At 50.4% G+C, this 20,499-nt stretch overlaps 1 long non-coding RNA gene across 1 annotated transcript; it reads right to left on the reverse strand.

The window, feature by feature from the left end:
* Positions 1-11,155: 11,155 nt before the first annotated feature.
* On the reverse strand, positions 11,156-20,409 carry LOC127490231 (uncharacterized). Its single transcript, XR_007918072.2, has 4 exons — positions 20,316-20,409; positions 19,458-19,560; positions 15,056-15,224; positions 11,156-11,386 (listed from the first exon to the last, which is right to left on the reverse strand). It is a non-coding gene; the product is annotated as an uncharacterized lncRNA (long non-coding RNA).
* Between the last annotated feature and the right edge of the window lie 90 nt (positions 20,410-20,499).

The following is a 20,499-nucleotide window of genomic DNA, read 5'->3' on the forward strand; positions in this document are numbered from 1 at the left end:
ATATGTGAAATTCTTAAATTGATCACATGTTAGGTCATGATATTTTCAAAGAAATAAAATAATAAAGTCCACATCTCTGTCCATAATGCAATCAAATCAAATGTCAAACTTCCAGTGCTTGGAAACTAAGAAATGCACTCACTTGTGGTAGAAAGGGAACCTTATGGAACAGAACGTATTTTGAAGAGCATCCACAGTGTTACTTATCAAAACCCAAGTGCACAGCCAAAGTGTGCTTACAGGCCCAAACCTCTCTGCCATCCAGCTCACAGCCCTGGAAGCTGCCTCTGTCCCTAGGTTCTTTGGTTTTCTCCCCAGATATTCAAAATACACACAGGGTCTTCAGAAAGTTCATGGAAAAGGCACAATCTCTTGCAATCCCATTTTCCAAGAAGGGTTTGAAGCCCCAGGAAATGAGGTCACACGGAGGAAAACAGAGTGGAGAGATCCAGAGAGTCCTTGCTGTCTGATAAGAGTGTCCTGGATTTAGCTGTACCTGAAGCCAAATTACTCATGTTTGACCAAGTACAATTCCCTTCTTCTTGAAATATGTCGCTCCCCCTCTTCGTGGAGGAGCGACACTAAACCCTGCCTAGGCTTCATATCCGAGTCACGGCACCATTATGTCGCTCCCCCTCTTCGCGGAGGAACGACACAGGACCCTGCGCTGTTCTTTCGTCTGCTCGGCCCTTCCCGGGTTTGCTGCTGGTTCTTCCCGGGTTGGCTACCGTCCCTTCCACCTCCGTGGAAGGGCGGTTCCCCCTGCCACTTTCCCCACTTCCGCGGGGGAGCGGCACACCGCTGGCTGGCTCTCTCGGGGGCTGCTCAGGTGTTCCCTTTAGATGTTCCTGGTGCATGTTGTCTCTCTCCTCCTTTATAGTCCTCTTCCACCAATCCCAACTCTGCTACCCACACGCCGAGTACGCTGCTCTCCTCCAATCAGGAGCAGGTCCTGCTGTTTATTGGTTGAACTGGAGGCAGCTGTGTAGAAGCTGTTTCCTCTTCTCCCAGCGCCATATTGTGGGAGAGCAGATGCATAGAATAAATCTTAATTCGAGTAACAGTCTAGTCCCAGTTGCTCCCCACATAAATACTTTTTTTTTTTGACAGGCAGAGTTAGACAGTGAGAGAGAGAGAGAGAGAGACAGAGAGAAAGGTCTTCCTTCAATTGGTTCACCCCCAAAGTGGCCGCCATGGCTGGCGCGGTGTGCCAATCCGAAGCCAGGAGCCAGGTGCTTCTCCTGGTCTCCCATGCAGGTGCAGAGCCCAAGCACTTGGGCCATCCTCCACTGCCTTCCCAGGGCATAGCAGAGAGCTGGACTGGAAGAGGAGCAACCGGGACAGAACCGGCACCCCAACCAGGACTAGAACCTGGGGTGCCAGCGCTGCAGGAAGAGGATTAGCTTAGTGAGCCGTGGCGCTGGCCTCTTGAAATACTTTGAATTTAAGGTCTTGTCACTTAAACCAAGTCCTGACCTGTTCAACTTCCACTTTATGGACCAGGCTTTCACCATATAACATCGTTGCAACCTAGTGAAACTGGTTGCTGGACACACATGCCTTGCCTTTTGTGTGGAAAAACGGGCTTACCTCTGCTGTGTGAGGCTAGACAGGCCAGGCTCCTGGCCTCTCTCAGTCTCAGCCTCTGGTTCTTGGCATTTCTCTCTCTCCATGTGGTTGATCACACTTCGGTGCCAAAACTGATCAGACCGCTGCAGGCCACTCCTGCAGCACTTCCATGGCTGGTTTTGTCCGAAGCCCTTCTCTGAGACGTGTAGGTGCGTGTGTGCATGCGTGTGTGTGCCCACCGCCTCCTTCCTGCCCCCACCGCTCCAGGGAACAGAGAACAGGTGTGCACACCTCACCACCCGTTCTCCGAATGCCCCTTACGCAGCCTCGCACCTCACGTGCCAAAGAGCAGCCCCCTTCTCTTGTGGCCTCAGCAGACTCCCAGATTTAAGACACCACTGGGTGATCCCTGCTCTGCACCTGAAGGTGCTCCCCTCGTTCAGGGAGCCGGAGAGCAGAGGCCTGGCTGGCTCTCGGATGTCTAGCTCAGTCTCGGCCTTATCGCTCCTTTTATCAAGTCAGGTCTTTCTCCAGAACCCACAGTCGCTCCCTGGTGCTACCCACATCCAAAGCAACCTTTTGTCAGGAATCGCTCTGCTCCTGTGAACCTCCGTCCTGCGTGTCCAGAGTGATGCTCGAGGCACGGGCTTGGAGTCTGACAAGTGCTTGAATCCCGTCTCAAACACTCATCCAGGCAGCCTGAACCCCCGTGTCCTCATCTGTTAAATGGGAGTAATAATGGAACCCAGTTCCCAACGTTGCTGTGAGTATTGAACGAGATCCCAGCTCCGTGCATGGCCAGACATGTTATTTGTAAGAAGCACAAATGGATGCTAAATTACTGATCCAGGAAAATCTTCCAGGTTGTAGGAGGCTGGAGAGAGGCAACAGTAAGCCAGTGAGGCATAATCTTCAGTGCTTTAGAGAGCAGCTGGGCAGTCCACTGGGGCTTCATGCAATGGCTCACCCGCCCTGGGGGAGGGGAGGTCCCGCAGCAGGAAGTCACTCAGACTGAGAAGTCCAAGGTTCTATTTACTATGCAAAATGAGAGAGCTTCCGGCACGGTACCCAAGGAGAGATAGAGGCCCTTTGCATCCTCAACCCGTGTTTAAGGAGAGGCACGACTGGGTGAGGTAGTCTGTGTTGGAGCCCTGTGTGTGTCTCTTCCGCACAGCCTGGGTGAGTTATGGAGAAGAGGTGTAGTTTGGCTCCTAGCTCTGGTCCAAGGTCAAGGGGCCGCATCTGTTGAAGGCCTTCCATGGGCAGAGTCCTGAGGTGGCACGGAGCTTCATGTGGTGAGAGCTGGAGATCTGGCCGAACTGGCTTTCGCGGCGGACTCACTCTTCCGATAGCCTATTAACCCATGACTCTGTTAGTCACTGGGGGCTTAATCCATTCATGCACACAGAGCTCTGATCCCCTCTCAAAGTCCCCTGGCCCTATCCATATCTCACAGTGGGGGCTGCAGGTCAGCCTGAGTGTTGGAGGTGACGGCTACACTCACCCCCTCGTAGTGCACCCCTGGCTGCCTCTGCTCCCAGGGGGTTGGGAAGGCAGCCATGGCAGGGGGTAGAGAACCTGGCTTGCTCTGCTCTTGGTGCCAGGCCAACGATGCAGCCACCTCCTGGTGCCACTGAAAACAGAAAAACGGAGGCATTGGGGATGCACTGGCTCTGTCCTGTACAAGGCAGGGGACAAGACGACAGCCTGCGGTGGAGCAGGCAATCCATCAGTGGTCAGTGAACCAACCGGTCCATGGATCACCAAGGCTTCTCCTGCAGGCATTGGACCCATCCGTGACTCATCCTCTTGGGTCAAGAAAATGGCAGAGTCTGAGTCTGGGCAGAGAGGAACGTACTTCCTGTCTTAGAGGCCAAAGGGCAGTTAGAGCCCCATGAAGGGAGGACAAGATGCCCGGATGGTGCCATTCTGGGGAAACTTCATGGCCATCGTGCGACTTCAAGGTTCTGTGGTTCTCTGTCCCATGAGGTTCCACCATGGAGTTGGGGATTCAGCTTGAGTTGTTGGGTCCTCCCTTGTGTGTGCTGTGGCTGCCTGAGTCCTACCAGGACCTTCAGGGAGAAGTTAGTGGTGGGGAGAACTCAGCAGAAAATTGACCCCTCCTGGTCCTCTCATGGGCAGTTGCCTATATCAACAGGCTGATGGGAAAACCAGAGAAGCCCCCCTGGAGGAGGCAGAGCAGGGCTGGGCTGTCAATCAGCTCAAGTCACTGAACCAAAAGCTTATGCTGGCTTTTTTTTTTTTTTTTTTGACAGGCAGAGTGGACAGTGAGAGAGAGAGACAAAGAGAAAGGTCTCCCTCGTGGGTGGCAGGAGCCAAAGCACTTGGGTCTCCTCCACTGCCTTCCCAGGCGCATCAGCAGGGGTCCGGATAGAAGTGGAGCAGCCAGGACTTGAACCGGCTCCCACTCGGGGTGCTGGAGTCTCCGAAAGTGGCTTAACTGGCTGCACCACAGCGCCAGCCCCACAAGATGATTTCTGGGCCCAGAAATTCTGACTTCCACTGCCCACTTGGGGCCCACTTCCCCTCATCCTGCAGGGCCATCTCCCCGGTCTGGGCTTTCCCTGTGGCCACATTGCATTCTCCCTTCAAATACCCCAACATGTACTCAGAGCTGCCAGGTTTCCTGTGGGTCCAGCCTGCCCGGGGTGAAGCTGGCCAGAGCCATCTCGCAGCCAAGCATGGAGCTGCACTCAGCTCAGGGTTAGCCGCCCTCCCAGCTTGTTCTTCCAACCTCGGCAGCAGCTTGGGGCTGGCAGACGTGTGCAATCAGGAACACAGCTTGCAGGGGATTCTGAGCCAAGACGTGGCTGAGAAGGGGACATATCGTCAGCAGGTGGGATGATCAACCTGCACAGGGGACCACTGGTGACCTTGGCGAGGGTCAGTCTTGCCTTGAGACACCCAGGGGCTCATGTACAGCTGGACTCAGGGCTCCCAGGATTCTGTGATCAGCTGAGACCAGGCAGAGCCAGGGCCTGGCAGCCACTGCCCTGTGTTTTAGTCTATAAACCCTCGGGCGGGGGAGGGGGAGCAGGCTGAAACAGCCACAGCTTTACAACTTTGCAGACTGTGCAAGATTCGTGGACTGCAAATGTTCAGTAATGAAGTTCAAGGATGAAACAGGGGAGGGGTCAGGAACTCCATTCAACTTTAAAGTACCCTTGACCTCAAGGAAGTTCCTGGGGAGGCTCTCTGCCCTTGACCTTGAGTCCTTCCTCGTATATTTTTGTGTCTTCTCTCATACCCCTGCCGCGGCCAGCCTGACAACTTTTGATGGCTGCTGTCCCCAAACTAGGGCTCTCAGGGGCTCTAGACCCTGTCCTGGCTGGGTGAGGATTCACCCTCCTGGGTGCTAGAGCTATGCAAGCTGTCTTTGCCAACGTTAGGGTGCCCAGAAATGAGCCAGGGCTCTTGCTCAGAAATGCAGGTTTTAAGTCAGTACTTCGGGTGGACACAATAACCTAAATTTCTTTTTTTCTTAAGATTTTATTTATTTTAAAGACAGAGTTACAGAGAGGGAAGGAGGGACGGAGGGAAGGAGAGAGGGAGGGAAAGAGAGGGAGAGAGAGGTCTTCCATCTGCTGATTCAACTCCCCAAATAGCTGCAATGGCCAGAGCTGCTCTGATCCAAAGCCAGAAGCCAGGAGCTTCTTCCAGGTCTCCCACGTAGGTGCAGGTGCCCAAGCACTTGGGCCATCGTCTGCTGCTTTCCCAGACCATAGCAGAGAGCTGGATTGGAAGTACAGCAGCCCAGACATGAACCAGTGCCCATATGGGATGCCAGTGCTGCAGGCCGGGGCTTTAACCCTCTATGCCACAGCACCAGCTCCAAGAACCTGAAGTTCTAATAAGTTCCCGGGTGACTTTGATTCTGCCATGCCTCGGCCGCTACGGCTATGGGGTCAGAATTGGTGACTCCCTACCCTGCCAGAGACAGCCACTTGGCCCCATCAGCATGCCCAGCCCCGCTCCAAGCTCCAGCAACAAATATGTTGAAAGCCACGTAAGGTCAGTGCTTGGATGGGGCCCAGCTGGTGGTGATTTCCCCTCATCTTCACAGTGGCAGGTTCACCTGTGCAGCCTCTCGGCTTCCAGGGTCGGCCAGTTTCTCCGCTTCCCCATGCAGGGCCAGGCAGCTGTCACCTGTGCGCCCCGACTTTATAAAGTGAAGGGTGGTGGGCTTTGGAGGTGGGGCCTTTGGGAGGCAGTTAGATTTAGATGAGGTCACGATGGTGGCATCGCTATGGTGCGATTACTGTCATTAGACGGAGAGGAAGAGACCAGAGCCCTCTGTCGCCCCCTCTCTCTGTGTGAGGACGCAGCGAGCAGGCAGCTGTCCTCAAGCCAGGAAGAGGGCCTGCAGCGGGACACTGAGCCAGCCGCACCTTGATCTTGGATCTGCCCAGCCTGCAGAGCTGTGAGAAGCAAACATTTGCTGTTTAAGCCCCTCCCCACCACCCCAGTTTCTAGAATGGTCGAAGCATCCTGAGCCAAGACTCCTGAGCACCTGCTCACCCATGGACAGCCCTAATGAACACAAAGAACTTCTTCCTGTCCCGTAAAGACTCAATGCCAGGGTCTCCTTTGCTGGGTCCTGGCTGGAAAGAGTGACTTGTGCCTCCACCGGGCCTCTGTTCTTACCTGGAGCAGGTAGCAGCGCGCTTAGCTGTGGTGTCTTTGCAACCTGCATCTGCATGACTGTCATTCTGCTGCCCTGGAGGGCAGGAAATAATGATGTGGTGCAGGGTGCATAATGTCTATTCATTGAATCCTGGTCCCCCATTTCCTGGAGCCCCTCCGTGCCTCTCTGGAGAAAGTCCTATGGGAGACTTCTCCAGTCTAAGAGCGTTGCAGTCTCCAGCCCCGCTCTGCTCTGCTGAGATGAGCAGGCTTGGTTGCTTGTTGGAATCAGCATGAGAGTTTTAAAAGCCCAGAGTTTAACTCTCGGAGCCTAATTGACTTGCCTTGGAGTGTGACCTAGGCATCAGGAGGAGATAAAACCCCAATGCAGGGAGTGATGCCAAGTGTGAGAACCCCCAGGGGGCAGGACTTGTAGGTCAGTACTCAGCGCCACAGTCTCCAGTAGCACTGTTTTCTGTCTTCTGTCTTCTGGCTGGAGTTCCCCAGAGCGAGCGAGCGGGCTCGATAAATTGGGGGGCCAAGGGACTAGAGAAACAGAAACTTGCAGAAACTTGCAGAAAACAGACTCGAGTTCAAATCCCAGTTCCACTAGTTAATTAGACGTTAACTGGAGGCAGTTTTCTCCATGTCTCTAAGGCTTGGTTTCTTTCCAATAAAATGGGATAATGCTCTAGGCAGTTTCTGCTGGGTAAAAATGGAGTGGCGGAAAGCACAGACATTATTTTTTTTCTCCCAGTTCTGGGGATGACTTTGCTGTTCTGCTGTGCACCGGCTAGGCAGGCTGGGGCTGTAGGGTGGTTGGCTTGATGTCGGCAGGGCTGCTGGGGACAGCTTGACTGCTGTCCGTGTCTCCTGTCACCCAGCAGGTGCACCCTTGTCCACATGCCTGTGATCCCCAAGGACATGGGAGTTGCAAAAAAAGTTGGTGCACTTTTCTTGCCTGCTTGCTAATAATATCCCATCAGCCAGAGCTGGTCAAGGCCATCCCAGAGCCCACGTGGAAGAAGACTACCGATGGGCATGATTTGGCTTCCTGTAACTGTATTATTCAAAATGAAATGCATCATGCCTCATTTTGGCAATGAGGACCTGCCTGGGCTTTTCCTTAGTACGTATGTGCCTGTTGCTAATGATGATAATGGTGGGAAAATGGCCAGAATCAAAATGGCATCACTCACGTCAAACCCTAATGAGAAATAAATAAATAAATAACCGAAGCCAGGAGGTTGTGAAGGGGAGGCTCTCGTGCACACGAGGTCTGACAAGAAGAACTGTCAAGAGAGACCCCGCCAGCACCACGCCACACACAGAGGCTGCTGCAACGTGACCCAGCAAACACTTCCATCGTGGGGTCGGCCCAGCAATCTCCTGTCCACAGAGGACTGAGATCACTCTTGTCATGGATCCGTGTAGCCGAGGATAACTTTTTCCAAACAATGTCTCTAACACTCTTGATTTTCCCTTTAAACCCCTCGTCTTTTTTTGCCTCCAGGAATTCACCCACAATTCACAGTGGCGAGTGCGTCCTGCCTTGCTGCCCCATTCCTGATGGAAGTCCCCGCCTTTGGCCAATCTTCCTGTTGTCGTGTGGGTTCACAATGGCCTTGGAAGTCCAGTCACTGCTGACGGTGTCTCTGGCTTGCAGCCCACCATGTTTTGTTGCAGACGTTTGCTTGAAAATCATGTCATTCACTCATTTATCCATCCAAGGAATGAATTCATTAAATCATTTATTGACCGTAGAGCTTCTGCTCTGATGCCTCTGGTGCACCTGCTGGGTGACAAGCACTGAACCAGGTGCAGTGAAAGAGTTAAAATGAGCCAAATGGCCCTTCCTCTCTGGTGTTCTCTCATGCACTGGGAAAGTCATGCAACTGAATGGAAGCCAGAAGTCAACTTGAACCTCAGACTGTGTCTGCGTGTGTTTCCTCTGCCTTTTTTTTTTTTTAAAGATCTATTTATTTATTTTAAAGTCACAGTTACACAGAGATAGGAGAGGCAAAGAGAAAGAGAGTGATGTCTTCCATCCAATGGTTCACTCCCCAATTGGCTGCAGTGGCCGGAGCTGCGCCTATCTGAAGCCAGGAGCTAAGAACTTCCTCTGGGTTTCCCACGTGGGTGCAGGGGCCCAAGGACTTGGGACATCTTCTACTGCTTTCCCAGGGCATAGCAGAGGGCTGAATTGGAACAGGAGCAGCCGGGTCTCGAACTGGCGTCCGTATGGGATGCCAGCACTTCAGGCCAGGGCGTTAACCTGCTGCGCCAAATGCCGGCCCCTCCTCTGCCTTTTGCCAGTGGTACCTTATGCATAGAAACCCTCGCCCTTGGGAGTTCTGCAGTAGACAGAGGGGTCTGCCAGCATCGAGGATATTACTGGCAGCTTCATGGGGATGCGTGGTGCCCTTCCCATGGACTGGTTAGTCTGGTTTCTACCATACAACACAACACCTGAGACTGCGTACTTTGGAACCAACAGAGATGTGTTTGGCTCCTGATTCTGGAGCCTGGGAAATCCAAGGGCATGGCCTTGACCTCTGCCGAGGGCCTTTGTGCTACATCATCCCAGGGCAAAGGATGGGGAGGGTGAGAGGACAAGGCAGACTTGCATTTCCAACACCCCTTCCTGTGGTAACTGGCCCATGCCCTAAAGACCTGCATTAATCCATGCCTGAGGACAGAGCCCTCATGATCTACCACCTCTTACCAGGCACCCCCCGATCACTGTGGCATAGGGAATTCATGTCCAGCGTGTGAACTTCAGGCCACACGGTCACCCCGTGGCAGGGGTCATTGGCTTAAACAACCCACCAGCTGTTCTGTTCTCCTGAGTGCTCCCCAGGTGCTCACCTCCAGGAGCACTTTTTCTTTCCTCTCCCTTGCCCTTCCTCAGTGCAGCCTCCAGCTCCAGCAGCTCCCTTCACCACCTCCCCAATTCCTCCTCTCAGTTCCTTCCTCTCCTCTCTGTTAGGCAAAGCAATGCAGATGTCTCCTGGCTCCCCCAACCCCATGAAAATATTTCTCTCTTCCCACACAGCTTAGAAGTGAGGCAAGGAAGCACCTTGTAGCTGTACTCGACCATGTACTTCTAGGTACTAGCTTCACCTTGTCCCAAAGAACCAGTCCAGTGATTTATCCTAACACTTTCCCCAAGAAGACTGTGGAGAGTAAAAACCCTCCCCATCTCCTTACACAAACAACTTCTAACATCAAGCACATCGAAGTGTGCACAAGAGCAAGAGGAAATAGTGATAGTTTTTCCTTTTCATTTTTTTTCTTCGATAGGCAGAGAAACAGGAAAAGATAAAACTCTCATTCTCTAATTCCCTAAATGCCCACGATGGCCAGGGTCAGAGCTAGGAGCCAGGAGCCAGGAGCCCAGCACTCAACCCAGCTCTCCCATGAAGGAGGCAAGAATTCAGTCACTGGAGCCATCACTGTTGCCCTCATCTTTTCCATTGGGAAGAAACTGGAGTCAGGAGTTGGATCCAAAAATGGAACCCAGGCACTGCAATATGGGATATGAGTGTCTTAACTGCTAAGTCCAATGTACATCTCTGGAGTGATTCCTTTTAGTGGGAGCATAAAGGAAGTCTTCCTGGTGTTGGTAGTGGTGATTGTGGTGGGTGATGTGAGCCACACTTTGATGGAGCTCTTTAGAGAAGACCATTAATTTTAAGAATGAATGACTTCCAAAGACTCACTCAGATTGGTTCCTCAGGCTCCTGTCCCTTGCCTGCATGCCTTCCCCCATTACTCACTCTTCACCAGAGAGCTGGAGTGAAGGAGGGGGCAACAGCCCACACCTCCACCTATTCCCAACACATGCAGCAAGGAAGAGATGCCGTGCATCCTGCAGTTCCCCACCATGCGTCCTGCAGTTCCCCCTGTCCCCCAGATGTCCCTGGGTCATCTGTTGCATTGGTTTCATCTGGCAGGGACTTGCTGTTGCTCTTCACAGGCTTTGAACAGAGACCCACCTTGGCATTTAAATGTCCCTGCAGCCTCACAAAAAACAGGATGCTTGGAGTTGGTCATCAGAACAGGCCAAGGAGTGCAAAGAAATTTCTCAGTAATTACCACATGATTTTGTTCTTGGTATCAAAGGCCAGTCAGGGGCAGCCCACACAGCAGACTCCTAGAATGACAATCGTTTTAAATGGCACTCTGATCTCAGAATCAGCACTTAAGGCATTCTGGTCTGGCTGAAAAGCACATGAGAGGATTTCTGGCATGGAAAGCCAAGACACTGAGGCAAAAAATGTCCTACATGAAGGACCTCGGTGGGTGAGACCCCAGTGGAAAGAAGTGGCCATCAAAGAAGGAGGTACTTTTCTCTGAATAGAGAACTTCTACTTTGCTTATGGCCTTGTCTGACAGAGTTTGTGGATTCAAAAGGCTTCCATAGCCTAGGCAGCTCATGTCAAGAGCCGTGGATGGCCACTAATGTCATACATAAGCGAGTTAATTGTTAAATGAACAACAGGAGTCACTGTGCACTAACTTCCCATGCAAGACCTCTGTCCTCAAAAAGTTGTGTTATAACTATGTCTAAGTGCTCACAAAAGATGTGTCATTCTTGGGTGTTTTGTTAAAGTTAATTAATTTTCTAAAAAAAAGAACTGAAATGAACTTCAAGATACCCTGACTTTGAACAACCCTTGCCTCGACTGTTGAGGAATAGTTTTTTTGTTTTGTTCTGTTTTTCACTGTGCAAATTGTTGAAATTTTTACTTAGTACAGAGTTGGTCTTCTGTGTATAAAGTTAATGGAAAATGGATCTTAGTGGAGAATGGGACTGGGAATGGGAGGGGGAGGAGGAGCGGTGGGAGAGTGGGTGGGAGGGCAGGTATGGTGGGAAGAATCACTGTATTCTTAAAGTTATACTTATGAAATGCTTGAAGTCTGTATTCCTTAAATAAAAGCTTTCTTTGGGGGAGGGGAGCCAACAAGGGGAGGTGATTCACTCATCCTTCACTGCACTATGAGGAACATCGTCATGCAAGTAAATGGAAGCCAGAGTTGACTTGAACTTCAGACTTCAGAACTTCTCAGAGGCTCAGGGCTTAAGTAGGTTGTCTTCTGGATCTCTATGTGACACCTAACTGAAACTGAAATACACTGAAGAGATATCTTCCCTTTGAGAAGTTCATTGCTAGAAGTAAAAAGAAGAAAGGGAAGGGAGGGAGGGAGGGAGAGGGAGAGAGAGAAAGAGACAAAAAGAGAAATAAATAAATAAAGACCCAGAGTGATGGTCCGTATGGCATTTTGAGGGGTGCATGTTTATGTGTGTTAGGAGTCATTCAGTTGCAAGATGCAACAACCCAACTAAAAGTAGCTCGAGCAAAGTGGGGATATTATTTTTTGAATTTTATGGTAATGTCCAGGATAGATCTGTGTTCAGTCATGGCTGGATCCAGGGGCTCAGATGACATGTGAGTTCTAAGTCCTCTCTCACTCAGGTCCAGTTTTCTTTGTGTCAGACATGCTCTCTCCTCGTGGTGTCCATGGGACTGCTGGCAGCTTCAGAATTACAATACACCAGCTGAAGAACCCACTGTTTCTTTCCCAGCAGTCCTTGCAGGAGTCCCAGGCTGGGGTCTCCATAGCCCATAATGCATTTAGTGCCCGTTCCTACTTCAGTCTCGGAGACCCTGATTGGCCAGCCCTTGACCTCATACACCTAAAGCAGAGTACGTGAGACAGACCCCGACCAAACCACATGGACCCAACTCGCTGGGAAAATTGCTTCTACCAAGACAGAGGAAGTGAAAGGGCAATGACTGGGTACCAACACTGCCACCCAGGCTTGCTGTTTGTCCACCGGCGACCTGGGCAGCAGGCAGCTGTCCATCAAGACTGAAAGAGGGAGGTGCGAGAGGCGAGGCAGAAAAGTGGAGGAGGACTTGGCATGTGTGGTGCACCGTAGAGCAGGCCGGGAAGCGGGAGAAGCCTTGGCAATTTGTTTCTAATATTTTTGCTTGTTCTGGATGCCATGAAAGCTGCATGCATTGGCTCCCGTCTAACGTAAACAGAAGGGAAGCCAGGCTGGAACCTGACCGTGTTTCTGTGCACAATTAAGTTTGTTTGTTTAGGTCTCTTTTTTATTTGTTTTCTGATGACTCAGATAGGGGTCCAGCGGCCGGTTCAAAGCCAAGTGTTCATGTGTGTATTTTGGGTCTTGGGCTTGGCCAGGCGCAGAAAGACTTGGCTCCCTGAGGTTATTTTCCTATCCAGGGGTTTTTCAAACTTTCAAGTGGAGCTGGAAGAATGCCGTTGTGGGCCAGGTTATTTTTCTTCGCAGACCCCAGCTTGGGGTTATGGGGTGGGGTGGGGGCAGGATGCTAAACACACAAACCGGGAAGTCCCCCAGGGCACCCACTGTGCTGCGCTCCACCCTCTCTCCTTGATGCCTTCACCACCTGCCAGCCTCGGGCCTCTCTGGAGAGTTCTTCCTGGGTCTGCCCTCCTCCCACCAGACCATCAGGCCCGGGGCAGGACTCTCTCTGCATCAGTCTGCAACCTGTCACGATTCTCTTCCTTCATTGCCATGGGCTGCCGTCTGAAGCCTCTTGTGAAACAGAGAGCTATTTACAACCTGGGAAGCTGCCAGTACCTGGCTGGGCTCCTCCCCGTAAGGGGAGTGGCTCCCACGGGGATGGTGCCCCGGGAGCCAGCTGGTCCAGCGTCCAGGGCCTTGGAAGGGGTTGGGCGGTAGCTTTCCCTTCCCAGATGAGCAGGATGCAAACCAGGCACGCTAGCCTCCCTCCTCGGAGACGCCTTTCCAACTGCACTGCCTCTGATGAGTCAGGGGAGAGAGACGAGGATCCTGATTGTTTTCAGTCCCCGGGGTTTCTGCAGGCGGCAGGAGCAGGTTGCTTTAACTCCCTGGAAGCTGGGTCCCAGCTTCGGAGTCTCGGAGAGTCTGCCCTGCACAGCTGCCCAGGACAGACTGGCCAGCGTGGGGCTGGGGGAACGCTCACACACTCTGGTCACTCTGGTGAGACTTCTAGTAGCCAAGCTGTCAGGTTGCAGTGCCCCCTCCCTCTGAATGTCCACAGAGCCTTTTCCTTTAAGAAGTTCCTTTCCGGTGTTCCAATGTGCAGACTGAAGCATCCCCACGGAGAAAGATTTATTCTCCCGAAATTCATGCATCTGGGGAACTTCTTTCTTTTAACCACTGTCTTCTGGAATTGTGTCCCGGACTCAGACAAAGCCCTGCCCAGTCTCCTGCACCTGCCATGCCTGCACTGCTGTGTCATGTGTAGTGACAAGTAAAGATTAGAACAAACCCCTGGGTCTTGGTAGGCCCTGAGATAAGAATTTGAGTGTGGTATCAGTCCTTAAGGCTTCCTGGTCTGGCTGAAAAGCCCATAAAAGCATTTCTGGCATGGAAAGTCAAGACACTGTGGCAAAAAATGTTCTACATGTGGTGAGACCCCCGCAGAAAGAAGTGGCCATCAAAGAAGGAGGTACTTTTCTCTAAAGGGGGGAAAGAACTTCCACCTTGCTTATGGCCTTGTCCAAATTGTCCAAATACTGACAGAGTTTGCAGACTCAAAAGGCTTCCATAGCCTTGGCAGCTCATGTCAAGAGCCTCGGGTGATCACTGATGTCATACATGAATGTTAATTGTTAAATTAACAACAGAAGTCACTGTGCACTAACTCCCCATGCAGGACCTCTGTCCTCAATGAGTTGTATTATGAGAGTTAACTCTAAAGCTAATTCTCAAACTCTGTGTGTGTGTGTGTGTGTGTGTGCGTAAGCAAATTGTAGAACTCTTTACTTAACATAGAGTTGGTCTTCTGTGTACTAAGTTAATTGAAAATGAATCTTAATAGAGAATGGGACTGGGAAGAGGAGAGGGAGGAGGAAGGGTGGGAGTGTGGGTGGGAGGGTGGGTATGGTGGGAAGAATCACTATATTCCTGAAGTTGTACTTAGGAAATTTGTATTCCTTAAAATATAAATAAATAATTAAAAAGAATTTGAGTGCAAGGAGTTGCACTGGGAGGTGAACCCAGTGTTGGATAAAAATTATAGGAGGCTGGTAGTTTGGACTGCGCTCCTGTACTAGGCTCCAACAGTCTACAACAGAAGCAGAGTCACTCACAGCGCAAGTTGCAAAGCCTAAGTTGTTACCTGTCCTTCCAGGAAATCAGAAGTGAAAGAAATGGCAAAAACTCCCAAGCAGAGCAGTTGCAGTGATAATGAGGTTCCCTGAGCTCTAAATCCTGATAAAAAAAAATCCTGATCAAAAAAAAGGAATCCGAAGCAACCTTGCGCTAACCAGTGACTTTTCCCTTGGTCCTTGTCCCTGACTCAGAGGGACGGTAATGTCGGAATGAGCAGCTCGCTCTGTGCTCTGCGTCTGCTTTCCTCGGTCCCTCTCTGTCTTCAAAACCAGCCTCTTCTGCTGCCCTCCTTGGAACGCGGACTGAACCGCTACATTTTAGAATCACAAAATAAAGCCCGTTAAGATCTTTTACAAAAGGGGGCGGGTGCTGTGGCGTAGTGGATAAAGCCGCCACCTGCAGTGCCGGCTTCCTATATGGACGTGGGTTCGGGTCCCGGCTGCTCCACTTCCAACCCAGCCAGTGACGTGACAAATGGGAGAGCAGAAGGTTTTGCTGCAGCTCTCAGTGGGCCGGGTGTCCACTTATCCCGCTGATGTGAGCAGAGTGCTCTCCAGCAGGAGGTAAGAGTGGGTGGTGCCCGGGGAAACTGGAGACCTGCGGGTCCCGTGACGTGCGTGGGTTGCAATAGCCAAAGCAGTGAGCACAGTGTATTACACGATCATGGTGTAATTGATATTTACTTACTTATTTCATGGTCTCTTGAATCGCAAATCTTCCTTCGGGGTTCGACTTCCTCCTTCCTGAAAAACCATCTGTCACCAGGGTTTCCCTGATGTCTGAGTGTTGAACTTCTCCGAGTCAAAACGCACACCCATTTTCCTCGGGGCCTGACACTGATGTAATTCGGGGCGCTCTGGCAGAAAAAATCATACCAGTTATGAATACAGAATTAGGAAGGAAAGTGAATCTTGAATGAGAAGAGAAATCTCAATAGGTTATGCATTTAGACAGCTGATGAATAGAACAAACGTTACAAAACCCAGGAGCCTACCATCGTGTATGAATGAGCTCCACTTTTTTCTAACTTTGCCTCTGTTGGTGGCACCACAGGACCACACGGGCCTGCTGGAGCTCTGACCAGGGAGAGGGTGAGTTGGCCTGGGTGCACCTTGTGGGACTAGCAGGTGGTTTGCAGTCCTTCTCACATGCAAGGCTGGCTCCGCTATCGTTGGTGTGCATTTGTTGCAATGGCTTCCAGAAACACTCCTGCCCTCCTAAGGGTCACTTGGCTTCACAGTGTCAGGTTGGATGGAAATGAAAATAATCTCACAAAGCCAGCACTGAATATATGTGGACGGTGCCGAAAGATTGAAGATGCCTGGAGCCAGAAGCCAGTCTGTGGACACCTCTTACAGCCCTCAGGTGTGAAAGGCTCAGTCACACTCAGCACCAAGTTGAAATGGAAGTTTTCTTCCATCAAGAATATATCTGGGGGCTGGCGCTGTGGCTTAGTGGGTAAAGCCACCGTCTGCAGTGCTGGCATCCTGTATGGGCACCAGTTCCAGTCCTGGCTGCTCCGCTTCTGATCCAGCTCTCTGCTATGGCCTGGGAAAGCAGTAGAAGATGGCCCAAGTCCTTGGGCCCCTGCACCCACGTGGGAGACCTGGAGGAAGCTCTTGGCTCCTGGCTGCAGATGGGTGCAGCTCTGGCTTTTGGGGCCATCTGGTGAGTGAAGCAGCGGGTGGAGGACCTCTCTCTCTCTCTCTGCTTCCGCTTCCCTGTAACTTTGCCTTTCAAATAAATAACAAAGTCTTTTTTTAAATTTTTATTTAGTAAATATAATTTTCCAAAGTACAGCTTATGGATTACAATGGCTTTTTACCCCCCATAACTTCCCTCCCACCCGCACCCCTCCCATCTCCCGCTCCCCCTCCCATTCCATTCACATCAAGATTCATTTTCAATTATCTTTATATACAGAAGATCAGTTTAGCATGTATTAAGTAAAGCTTTCATCAGTTAGCACCCACACAGAACATAAAGTGTAAAATATTGTTTGAATACTAGTTATGGCATTAATTCACATTGGACAACACATTAAGGACAGAGATCCCCCATGAGGAGTAAGTACACAGTGACTCCTGTTGTTGACTTAACAATTTGACACTCTTGTTTATGGCATAAGCAATCTCCCTAGGCTCTAGTCACGAGTTTCCAAGGCTATGGGAGCCTCTTCAGTTTGCCGACTTCAATCATATTTAGACAAGGTCATAGTCAAAGTGGAAGTTCCCTCCTCCCTTCAGAGAAAGGTACCTCCTCCTTTGATGGCCCATTCTTTCCACTGGGATCCCACTTGCAGAGATCCTTCATTTAGGTTTTTTTTTTTTTTTTTTTTTTTTTTTTTTTTTTTTTTTTGCCAAAGTGTCTTGGCTTTCCATGCCTAAAATACTCTCATGGGCTCTTCAACCAGATCCAAATGCCTTAAGGGCTGATTCTGAGGCCAGAGTGCTATTTAGGACATCTGCCATTCTATGAGTCTGCTGTGTATCCCACTTCCCATGATGGATCGTTCTCTCCCTTTTTGATTCTATCAGTTAGTATTCACAGACACTAGTCTTGTTTGTGTGATCCCTTTGATTCTTAGACCTATCAGTGTGATCAATTGTGAACTGAAATTGATCACTTGGACTAGTGAGATGGCATTGGTACATGCAATCTTGATGGAATTGTATTAGAATCCCCTGGCACGATTCTAACTCCACCATTTGGGGCAAGTCCGATTGAGCATGTCCCAAATTGTACATCTCCTCCCTCTCTTATTCCCACTCTTATATTTAACAGGGATCACTTTTCAGTTAAATTTCAACACCTAAGAATAAATGTGTGTTAATTACAGAGTTAAAAAAAGAATATATTTGAGGTAGAGATATATCATGTACTTACAGCTCATATGAGAACAAAATTTCATAGACATTTCCCCTAAGTTGATAACAATTCTGAACATTTATATGTTGGAAACAAAAGTGAGTTTTAAAGCTGAAAAAATTTTTAAATATTTATTTATTTGAAAGGCAGACTAACAGAGAGGGAGACACACACACACACACACACACAGAGCAAGGTTTCATCCACTGGCTCACTCCCCAGATGCTTCCTACAGGTGGGGCTGTGCCAGGATGGAGCTGGGAGCCAGGAGCGCCATCTAAGTCTCTCACACTGGTAACAGAAAACCAAGTGCTTGGTCCATCGTTTGCTGCCTCCCAAGTGCATTAGCAGGAGCTGGGTCAGAAGCATGGAGAAGCAGGGCCTTGAAGCAGGCACTTGGATATGGCACGCGAGCACCCAAAGTGGAGGTTTAACCCACCGCATCACAACATCCATCCCTGGAAAAAAGGGTTTAAATCCGTTTTTATCAACAACAAAAACAAATGTTAATCAACCATGTTAAAAGAAAGACTGAATTTTATCTTTCCATTCTCTCTGTAGAAATGTTACAAAACCATCAGATGAAGGGATGCTTAAAGAATATGTAGCTAAGAAATAAAAGAACTAGGAAAAGTGGTGGAATTGTTGCGGGAAGCTTGCCACGTAGTTTCGCTGGAACCTGCATGATTTCAGAATTAGTGACAAGGCACAAATATCAGGGAGGCCGCCCGCCGCTGCCACAGGCATTTGAACATCTGGCTTTCTTTCCAAAGGCCAAGGCTAAAGCCAGAGATGAAGAGCAGATATTGGCCAAACAGAGAGGCCAAGGTTTAACTGTCTTCTGTCCCTTGATTAAAACTAGTTTCCTAGATTTCAGGCTTCAGGTACAGCAGGTTAAGTAGCCACTGGAAATGCTTGCATACCCTGTCAGTGTGCTGGATCCACTCCTGGCTGCTCCACTCCTGAGCCAGCTCCCTGCTGATGGCCTGGGAAAGCAGTGGACGATGGCCCAAGTGCTTGGGCCCCTGCACCCACATGGGAAGAAGATCCTAGAAGAAGCTCCTGGCTCCTGGCTTTGGATCAGCCCAGCTCTGGCAGTTGTGGCCATCTGGGGAGTGAACCAGCAGATGGAAGACCTCTCTCTCTCTCTCTCTCTCTCTCTGCCTCTGCCTCTGCCTCTCTGTAACTCTGACTTTCAAATAAATACATAAATAAATATTTTTAAAAAAGTGAACCAGAGGATGAAAGATCTCTCCATTATCCTACCTTTAAAATAAACAAATGAATGAACAAATAAGTAAATAAGTAAGTTTTTTTAATGAACTAATTCCTTACCACTAGGACCTATGAAAGCTCTGATGGAGACCCCAGGTCTCCACCCTCGAGCTAACCTCTCTGTCTTCCGGGGCCTTTTCCTTAAAGCACGAGAGCATCACCGGTCTTTCCCACGAGGCCAGCGTGTGTTTGCATTGCTAGCTGGCGGTGCTGCGAGCGTTTCCAGGCTCAGACTAGAAGACTTGAGCACAGCTTGGTTGCAGAGGTGGGAAATGGTGCCTTAAGGAGAGGAGACTGAGGAGTTTTGGAGTTGGAAGAAACAGAACTCGGAGAGAGGGTGGTTCTGATGGCAGACGGGCGGTTGTGAGACGCGTGCGGGTTCCGGGGGAGGCTGCTGGGTGCACGGTGCAGCTGTGCCTTGGGAGAGGAAGCAGAGGGGGAGGAGCCACCCTTCAAGGTAAGATTAGGAGTTTGGCATGGCATGTGCTGCATTTTAGACACCTGTGTTATAATCCAAGTCATCAGACGCAATTTGCCACGGGCCACTCAGTCTGATGCCCAGGAGAGATCGCACCTGTCTGGACGTGTGGATCTGGGACTTGCAGTGGACATTAACTCTGTGCAAGGTAAAGTCCTTGGGACACAGTAAGCACCACGTGCGGTTCATGGCAGCAGAGGTGTAGACATCCGTCATGGATACCATGACCCAGGTGCACCTGTGCAGAGCTGGTGAGGAACCATACACGATGTTATGAACCTAAAACAGGAGAGGCATGGAGGGCTTCCCTGAGGCAGTGGTCTTGGAACAGAAAGTGGAGGGGTGCAGAGAAGGACGGGGCAACGAGGGAAGGAGCCACACGTGCCAGCTCTGGGAAGAAGGGAGTGCGGGCATCCAGCAGTGGCTGAAGGATCCCACGGAGCCTGAGCCTTGGGAGGGACACCTCACCTCCTGGGAGGCGGCATCAGACAAGGCACAAGTTCCTTCTGTGGGTCTCAGGCTCAAGGATTCTCTGACCCTTTGGACTGCCCATCATTTTGAAGAAAGAAGCCTATAGAGAAACAGATAGAATAGAAAAATGAACTCCCATGAATCTTAGCTGGACAATGGTGCCATATTTTCTCTATTGTCTATCTACCTACCTATCAATTAACAGACTGCACACACGTATATAATATCCACATCTAAATACATTATAGGGGTGAGCACTTGGCCTGGTTTAAGACCTCAGTTAAAACACCCAAGTTCCGAGCCGGCGCCGTGGCTCAATAGGCTAATCCTCCACCATGCGGCGCCGGCACACCGGGTTCTAGTCCCGGTTGGGGCGCCGGATTCTGTCCCGGTTGCCCCTCTTCCAGGCCAGCTCTCTGCTATGGCCAGGGAGTGCAGTGGAGGATGGCCCAAGTGCTTGGGCCCTGCACCCCATGGGAGACCAGGAAAAGCACCTGGATCCTGGCTCCTGCCATCGGATCAGCGCGGTGCGCCGGCTGCAGCGGTGGCCATTGTTGGGTGATCCAACGGCAAAGGAAGACCTTTCTCTCTCTGTCTCTCTCTCACTGTCCACTCTGCCTGTCAAAAACAAACAAACAAACAAACACCCAAGTTCCGCTTCAGAGTTCTTGGGTTCAAATCCCAAGTCTCACTAACTGGACCTCTGTACTATTGGACTTGTCAATGCACCCAAATCAAAAAACACATTCCCCAATTTCTATGTCGAGAGATCAAATATATATAAACATAAGCCATTGGTTAGAAGTTCTGGGAAAGCTTATTAAGGCAGCCAAGCCAAAACTAGGAGTCACATACCTTTGGCTTTGATAGAGGTTCTGTTGTGATAATTAGAGCTGCAGCAGCCACATTGTAACCATGAGGTGACATGAAAGACGGAAGCCAATTTTAGGAGTGGGGAGCAGAATGCCACTGAGAAGGTGGAATCACCATAGCAACCTGGAATTGTCTACTCTGGGCCTCTTTTAGAGTAACTTTGACT

The sequence above is a fragment of the Oryctolagus cuniculus genome, chromosome 2 (assembly GCF_964237555.1).
Source record: "Oryctolagus cuniculus chromosome 2, mOryCun1.1, whole genome shotgun sequence".
Taxonomy (NCBI): Eukaryota; Metazoa; Chordata; class Mammalia; order Lagomorpha; family Leporidae; genus Oryctolagus; species Oryctolagus cuniculus.